We start from the raw sequence: 8,362 nt of genomic DNA, 5'->3' as shown, positions 1-8,362 counted from the left end.
GCCATTGCTGTAGAGGTTGCAAGATTTGTAACACCCCCACTTACGTCTGCAGATAACATCACTATCGTAAAACCTAAGATTAGCTTTTTGAGGTGCCTTTTCAGGTGCTGGCATTCCTGACAACCAGCTAACCCCACCTGGACTCATGGCTCATGACTCAACTGGTCATGAATCCCCTCCTGGGACTCTACCCGGAGGTGGACTCAGGGCACAAGGACCATTCTCCACACCCCCATGATTGCATCCTCAACCAATCAGCAGCACTCATTCCCTAGTCTCCTGTCCACCAAACTATCCTTGGAAAACCTTAACCTCTGAGCCTTCAGGGAGATTACTATGAGTAATAACTCTGTCTCCTGCGAGTCCTGGCTGGACTTGCACAAATTAAACTTTTTCTTTACTGCAATGCTATGGCCTCAGTGATTTGGCTTTGCCTGTGCAGTGTGCAGGAAGAACTTGCAGACAATTACAACAACAAGATATTTTTGTATCTCTTCAAGTGTAGCTGCTCTGAGCACTAGCATGTTGAAATGGATGGTACCTTATTATATATTACTTTCCCACTTTTCCTTTGATATACGGTTAAGGCACTCATATTGATTTTTAAAAGTTATATATATAGGCAGTTCATGTTATCTTTAAATTTCCTTCCACAAATGACAGAAAGCATGTTTTATTATTGGCCGGGCGTGGTGGCTCATGCCTGTAATCCCAACACTTTGGGAGGCTAGAGTGGGTGGATCACGAGGTCAAGAGATCGAGACCATCCAGGCCAACATAGTGAAGCCCCATCTTTACTAGAAATACAAAAACCTAGCCAGGCGTAGTGGCAGGCGCTTGTAATCCCAGCTACTTGGGAGGCTGGGGCAGGAGAATTGCTTGAACCCAGGAGGCAGAGGTTGCAGTGAGCCGAGATCATGCCACTGCACTCCAGCCTGGAGACAGAGCAAGACTTCATCTCAAAAATAAAATAAAATATTTATTATTAACAGGGGGCATTGAGTCTGCCAAGGTTAAGAGCCAGTGTTCTGGGTGAAAGGATTTGGGCCTTATCTCTATTATTTACTGTTCCTACCTTCCTCCCGAAGCTCACTTAATAGGTAGTTTCTTGTGAGCTCACTGATCTTCCTACCTGGGCTACATATGGACAGATCTTCTATGCTTGAGTATGCTTTAATTTTTCTTCTAGTCTATGGGTAAGAAAGGGGACTACCTCTTGGTCTTCAGAGTGGCCTGCAGAGCATATCTGAGCTTATTCTTTATTTTGTAAACTGTGAATTTTATCACCTTGCTATTCTTTTCATATATTGTGTAGCTGTTCATTCTCTCTCCAAAGTTAGGAAAAGAATCTCTGCTTGATTTCCACTTATCCAGCCTCCCTGTTGGCCCACAGCTGCTAAAAACACAAGGTGAGTAGTGCTTAAGTTCAGCCTTGATAAACCACATTTGAGCTGGACTTTGCACCACTCCACCCTCTACAGCAGTCATTGAATACCTGCTGGGAGGAAAGTACTATTTGAGGTATTAGTAGATAAGGCTGGGAGGCACAGGAAGTTAACTCATATGTGGCCTCACCTCTCAAAGGAATTTACAATCTAGCTGGGAAAATAATGTACACCAGAGAGTTAACAATGCAAGAGAAGGCTCTTCGTTGCACTTCGTTTTAAAACCTATGCTGTTATTTATACAAGACCCTTGGACACTCTCCTGCCCCTATGTCTCTGCCCTTACATGCTGCTTTTCCTTTGGTCAATATTGACATTAGTCCAGTAACCAATCTTGAAAGGGGACAGGGAGAGATGAGCTGCCTGCAGGTTTAGAAAACAAGATAAACAAAGACACAGAAGGAACTGAAGTGAGAACTGTATTCAGAGAATAGCAAGTACTTCAGGGTGAGAGTAAAGTTGCAGGGAGAGAGGACACTGGGAGATTTGTCAATAAATAAATTTTAAAAATAGAAGAAAAGGCAATCTTTAAATGTCTTTACTCCTCCTAATGTTCTCACAAAGAAAAAAGTTTGAGTACGAATATTCCGTAAACTCTATCATCTTCCCCAGTAGTGGGGTTCTGTCATTTAGTCACAGTGCGGATCCAGCTAAGAGGAGGCAATCAGTTTGAAGGCAGATAGAGTCAGTGGAACTCAGGGACATAATAAAGATAGTTTTGAATTAAGTGTAATATTCAGGTCTTTTTTCTAAAAACCAGTATTTTTCCTAATACCTTTAATTTTAATCCCTTACTACATTCCCAACAGTTAAGCAACACTAGAATCAGAATTTCTGGTTTAAATTCCCACCGACTTCACCTAGTAGCTGTGAAAACCTGGGCAAAGTCCCTGCCTCAATTTTCTTGTCTGTAAAATGGGCACAGTCATAATATCAACAGAAAGGTTGCTGTGAGCAATGATACATATTAGGTACTTAGAATGGAAGCACGGAATTAGTTCTCAGTAAAAGTCCTATCATTATGACCTAGTGCCATATATTACCTCCATTCTGGAAAGTTATTGTATCCTTAACATAGATATACATTTCCTTTTACATCAAAGAGTGGAAAAACTCAGTCATATGAAAAAAAGATAAGAGCAGCCTAGGTCCAGATTTTTTTTTTTGTTTTTAGTGGCAAGTCTGTGCTTTCATGATATATGCTGCCACCTGCTGGACCCATCAGAAATTGTTCCATCGCAGGATGTGATTAACATTGCTGTGTTGTTTGACATAATTTCCTATTCACGCAAAATAAATAAAGCTAAATATATTATTCAAATCATTCAAAGAATAGCCATCTGAGCAATTTCTCTCACTAGGTGGCATTATTAATAACTACATGTGATCTTAAAACCCTTGGAAAAGCTACATAGTCAACTGCAAGACACCAGTGTGATGAGGAGCTTCACGGCTTTTAGGATAATGACCATAGAGACTCTCTTAGTTACAAATCCACGCTTCAGGGCGCATCTTACTGAAACCAGAATGTGAGATAAACGCAGCATTTATAAGATTGGTTTTTTTTTTAATTAAAAGGAATTTAAGTTATTGATATCATAAACCATTTATCTTCTTATTTAGAAAGGCTTTAGTATAAAAATTTTAAAAATGAATAAAAGAGTAGTTGACACTGAGATTTTAAAAATTAATAATCTCCTTTCAGAATACTAAGGAAAAATATAAAATATATTTTTAAAATCTTTCATTAGTTTCCCCTAGTTACCAGCTTTTTGTTCCAGAGTATGGAGTTCTATAGTGGGAGCCATGTTTTTGTTATATAATATTTCTAAGCTTGGATCCAAAGTCAGAGATAAAATAACTCTGCATGATTTAGGAGTACTTAACTCCAAATAGAATCTTAGGACATACGAGATCTCTTATAAAATGAGTACTTAAAGACAATGAAGTATGCATTGCCCGAAGGGGGAAAATCACCAGTGGTGGGGGTTAGAAGACATTTCTAAGAGTCATTTATGACAATGATTAGCTCAAATCTCTTAATAACACCAGATTACTAAATGCTGGACTCTCTGTCTGGAAGGAACACTAGGCCAAGAACTCCAGATGGGAAAATAGGGGAGTTCCCTCTAGTTGTAGTGTTAAAGCATTGTGTATCTGAGCACATTCAGCCCCACCGAGGGACTATGCTGCATCAGGCTCATGTGCTGAGTGTCAAGGACCCCACTGAGAGTCATATGAAAGCTACGAAGCTCTTTCCGGAAGAATCCTGATATCCATCACACACGCACACACTCACACTCACACACACAGTCACATACACACACAGACCCACTCACACATACAGACACATACACATATACACACACATTCACATACACACACAGGCACAGTCACCCACAAACACACTGACACACCCACACACAGAGACCTGCTCACACACACACTCACACACACACACACACACACTATTACCAGAGCCCTGTATCTCTTTCTTGGGTCGCTTTAAGGTAAAGAATCCATGAACCATATCATATCTACACAGCTTTCAAATGCTGAAGTTCAAGTGGTAAATTCAGTCTTAAGAAAAAAAAAATCATGACAAAATTTGGGAATCAATTAATTACATATTATTTCTAAAATGTTAAGAAAATGAACCCAGGTCATAGTTAATACATGCTTATTAATGCAGTTAAGAGTCTCAAGATATGACTTCTGGTTAACTATTTGAATTTATTCTTCTTTAAGCTAGGGAATGAATTCTTCAAAAGCAGTTTTAAAATTTCTGTCTTATGTATTACAGAATGTTCTAACCTAAGACTAGTCCAAAGTGCCCTTACTCATGAAAAAGAGAATTTATTTGTATTTTCTACATGCAATTATGCAATATAATCACTATAGAAAACTACTTTAACATTTGCTTTTTAAACTATTGTCAGTTTTCTGTATACAATATAATGTTCATTTTTGGATATAAGTAAAAATCTAAATCAATTCAATAATCAATCATTTTGGCTACTTATCAAGTCTTGAAATCTAAGCAGAAAAGTATAGAGTTTATTTTATAAGTGTTAGGAAAATACAGAGAAATATCATGAAAAAATAAATATTTAGGATGATTTATCTGGTAGTGATATGCAAACTGCCAACTGCCCACGAGGCACTTTTAAAACCCTGGCTTTACTAACACAGGAACAGAAAACTGAATACTGCATGTTCTTACTTATAAGTGAAAGTTAAATAATGCAAACTAATGGACACATAGAGGGAAACAACACACAGTGGGGTCTATTGGAGGGTGGAGGGTAGAGGTGGAGAGGAGGGAGAGGATCAAGACAAATAACTGATGGATACTAGGCTTAATACCTGGGTGATGAAATAATCTGCATGACAAAGCCCCATGACATAAGTTTATGTATGTAACAAACCTACACTTGTACCCCTGAACTTAAAATAAAAGTGTAAAATAAATAAATAAATAAATAGATAGATAGATAGATAGATAGATAGATAGATAAATAAATAAATACCTGGTGTATTAGTTTTCACGGTACTATGAAGAAATGTCCCAGTCTGGGTAATTTCTAGAAGAAAGAGGTTTGATTGATTCACAGTTCCACATGGCTGGGGAGGCCTCAGGAAACTTACAATCATGGCAGAAGGAGAAGCAAACATATCCTTCTTCACATGATGGCAGGAAGGAGAAGTGCCGAGTGAAGGCTGGGGAAAGCCCCTTATAAAACCATCAGATCTTGTGGGAACTCACTCATTATCATGAGAACAGACGCATGGGGGTAACGGCCTTCATGATTAAATTACCTCCCACCAAATCCCTCCCACAACACGTGGGGATTATGGGAACTACAATTCAAGATGAGACTGGGGTGGAGACACACCCAAACCATATCACCTGGGTTTGAGGTGAGTCCACAGCAGGGATGGAGGTTTCCGAGGAAGCAGGAAAGAAAGAAACAAGGAGGAGGAAACAGAAGGGGAGAATATACATGGTCTTGGAATTGAGAAGCTGGATGACAAATTAAACTAGCTGCATGTATTCCCCACAACAAGGGATGGGGGTCCCACTGGAACACAGGACACTTCGTGTTTGAAGGTGTCCTCAAAAGATCAAGTTGATCAAGTTTTCCCATAATCTGCCTTTAAAAACAGGCAGACTTGAATGCCCAGAACATGGAAAATCACAATAAAATGCATGTGAAAAGTAAATAAAGGCGACTGGGGCTGTCCCACCTTTTAGAGAGTAATGGTGCTTCCTTTAGTTTCTATACCCCTGGTCCCGCCTCCTCGGAGCACAGCACACTGTCTGCCTTACAGTGTGGGTCTCTGTGAGAGGCTTATCACATGCTCCCTTGTCATCTCTTTAAGGAAGGACTGGTTAAACAGCATGGAACCCAGAGCTGGGCCACCAAGAAGCTTGCTTTCTCCTTCACAGCCATTCTCATATAATGGTCCAGATTCGGTATTTGACCCTTGTCCCCACATTTGTCTGGATTCCTTACCTAATACCTGAAAGCTTCAGCTTCCTTGCATCCATGAAAATGGGCATAGAAAACCTGGATGGCTGTTGTAAGGATCAGGTGTCACAATAATACAAAGCACTTAGCCCTTAGCTGCTGGAGAAACCAGGCTCAGACACATGACCTTATCTATAGCCACACGTGGACACTCAGGTTTCCAGCTGAGAAAAAGAGGAGGAAGGAAAGATGGAAACCTAGCAAGTGCACAGTCACAGAACCTTAGAACTAGTGGGAGAGTCCAGAAATTAAACAATACACAAAGAAGTGCACCGTTTTGCTTTCGAGGTGAGGGAATCGGCCTGAGGAAGCCAAGAAATGTTCCCAGAATTTCAACACACATCTGAATTCTTCCAACCCAAGGCTCTTCCCACTGAAAAGGGGAGAAGAAAGTGGCATGAGGGAAAGTTAAAAAAGAGGAGATGACACAGGGCAGAATAACCCCAAACAGCTTTGATTACGATTCCATTTACCGCTTTTAAATTCCAGCATTGAGACTCGAGCTAAAATACTTTATTGGAGCTTCTCCCTAAATAGATAGCAGAATAGAGGTAAGATTTGGTGGCAAACTTTTCCTTTTAATTCAACCATTTGATATTTTACCTACTCTTCAGCTTACTTTTACGTGCCTTCAGGTTTGTTTTTTACAATGGGAGGGGATCAGAATCCAGTTTTCTGGAGTGAAAAATGAGAAACACAGGAATGCAGCTGTAATCTCCCCTTTTTTTCTGTGCAGATGCGGATGGCAATGGCAGGCACCCACACAGAAGGACATTTCCTTATACTGTCATATACAGCCTCAGGACTTCTGCCCAGGCCTCAGTAGACACAACTGCAGTGGTTGAAATGGAGAGAACACACATTTGTCAGAAGTAGGTCTGGTCTGATTTTGCCTGAGTCATTGAGTGACGGTTTGCACTTCTCATCCTTCACAAACATCCTAGAAACAATGGCCCTGGTTTACTCTGAACATCCTGGGAGTGCTCCATGGTAAATACACAATGCCTTTGTATATTTACGATTCTTTCTTGGTCTATTTCGAGGCTATAACAGTGAGGGCCTGAATTCCAAATTCTGCCATACAAGCAAGCATTTTGCCTTAACAGTTGGCTACGCTTGAGTCCAGAGTTACGTCTATTCTCAAGCAACTTGTCTCACCATGAAGAAGTATGAACTTAAGAGTCAGGAAGGGATAGGCATGGCAGCAGCTGCTACTCCAGTGGTCATGGCCTGGAGCATTCAAGAGGCAGAGCTCAAAAAGGAGTGCAAAATATGACCAATGTATTTTTTAATAATTGGATCACCTTCAACGTGTCAGGCACCTGTGTAAGAGATCTTTGTGAACAGAGTGTATGCAAACCCTACAGTGGGTGAAATCCTACAGAATAGGTTTGAGCTTTTCCTTTTTAATTCATTAATATTTTAACTTTGCTGAAGAACAGAACCTAATATTATTAGCCAACTAATTTGAATTTGTCAGAAGGAAGATGTTACCCAAATATCAAATCAAGACCAGATCTACTTCTGACAAACACATGTTATCTACATTTCAACCACTGCAGTTATGCCTTCTGAGGCCTGGGCAGACGTTCCAGGGCTGCTCAGCAGTATAAGGAAAGGTCTTTCCATACATATTAATTTTAACTCTGACAACAACTCTGCAAGGGAAGTATTACAGTTGAGCAAACCCAGGCTCAGATACTTTAATACTCTATTGGAAGTCAGATAATTTGCCAACTGCTGAGTCAGGCCAGTAATCTAGGTATGTCTGGTACCAATAGATCACAACTTAATATATCAAAACAAGTTTTCTGAATCTGAATATTGAATGAATATTCAATAATATTAGGAAATAATAGTTCATTTATTGGAGATGACAGTATTGTGATTGTTTTAAAAATATTTCCTAGAATATAAATGATAAAAATAAATCATTCAAAGTCTGAGATTTGCTTAACGAGCCCCATGGTGGTGGTGCTGGTGTGGAAGATAGAGGAAGGAGAATCCAATTAAAGCACAGATGAAACAAGGATCTCAGGGACTTGATGGTTACTATTTCTGGGTGATGACTTTGTGGAAATTTTTTGTACTATTCTTTCTAATTTTGCTTATGTTTAAATTTTTCCCTAATTAAAAAAATAAACAATCCCCTCCCCTTCTGAATAAAAGCATCATCATTAACTCAGCTGCTGTGAATCAAAATCCTGGAATCACTGTTGCCTGATCTTTTCTCTCACAGGTGCACAGGATCTGAGTTGAGAGTGTGCTGGGCGTGTTTGAGTAACAGTGAAAAGGCTGCCAAGTGCCGGAGCCATTGGAAGTGGGGTCAGAGAGATGTCCAAATGATTTCTACACAGGGCCTAAGAGGCCACGGTAAGCATTTGT

Source organism: Mandrillus leucophaeus, unplaced genomic scaffold (genome assembly GCF_000951045.1).
Source record: "Mandrillus leucophaeus isolate KB7577 unplaced genomic scaffold, Mleu.le_1.0 Scaffold750, whole genome shotgun sequence".
In the NCBI taxonomy this organism is placed as follows: Eukaryota; Metazoa; Chordata; class Mammalia; order Primates; family Cercopithecidae; genus Mandrillus; species Mandrillus leucophaeus.
This window is presented reverse-complemented; position numbering follows the sequence as displayed.